Raw genomic sequence first — 409 nt, forward strand, 5'->3', positions numbered from 1 at the left:
ATCGTTATCCCCAACTTTTAAGGAGGAAGAAAATTTGGCATGTCTTGTTCCAAGAGAGAAACATTTGCCTTTTACTTATATCTCTTTCTCTAAACAAGTTTGCGTTTCTATATTTGAGATGGCCAGATAAACGATAAAAAATATTTGGGAGATAATAAAAAATCAGCTCAAAATTACTTTGTTTTGTATTTTTTAATTATTGTTTATCTTATTTTGTATTTTTTAATTACTGTTAGAATAATTAAATAATATTAAATACAATAAGTGTGTAATTATCAATGTTACATACATAAAAATTATAAATGATGAATTAATTAAGGTAACTTTAGTTATTGTCTACTTAAAATTATCACTAGATGAGACCTAACTAACACATGTGCATTTCAATGAGCATCATCACTCACCAAGA

General features: G+C 25.7%; 1 protein-coding gene across 1 annotated transcript in view; it reads right to left on the reverse strand.

Annotated features, from left to right (window-relative positions):
• The window catches only part of LOC107483731 (uncharacterized), a gene marked incomplete in the record, with an annotated part of 3,382 nt that overhangs the window by 1,979 nt on the left and 994 nt on the right, over window positions 1-409 (reverse strand).

Source organism: Arachis duranensis, chromosome 4, assembly GCF_000817695.3.
Source record: "Arachis duranensis cultivar V14167 chromosome 4, aradu.V14167.gnm2.J7QH, whole genome shotgun sequence".
Taxonomy (NCBI): Eukaryota; Viridiplantae; Streptophyta; class Magnoliopsida; order Fabales; family Fabaceae; genus Arachis; species Arachis duranensis.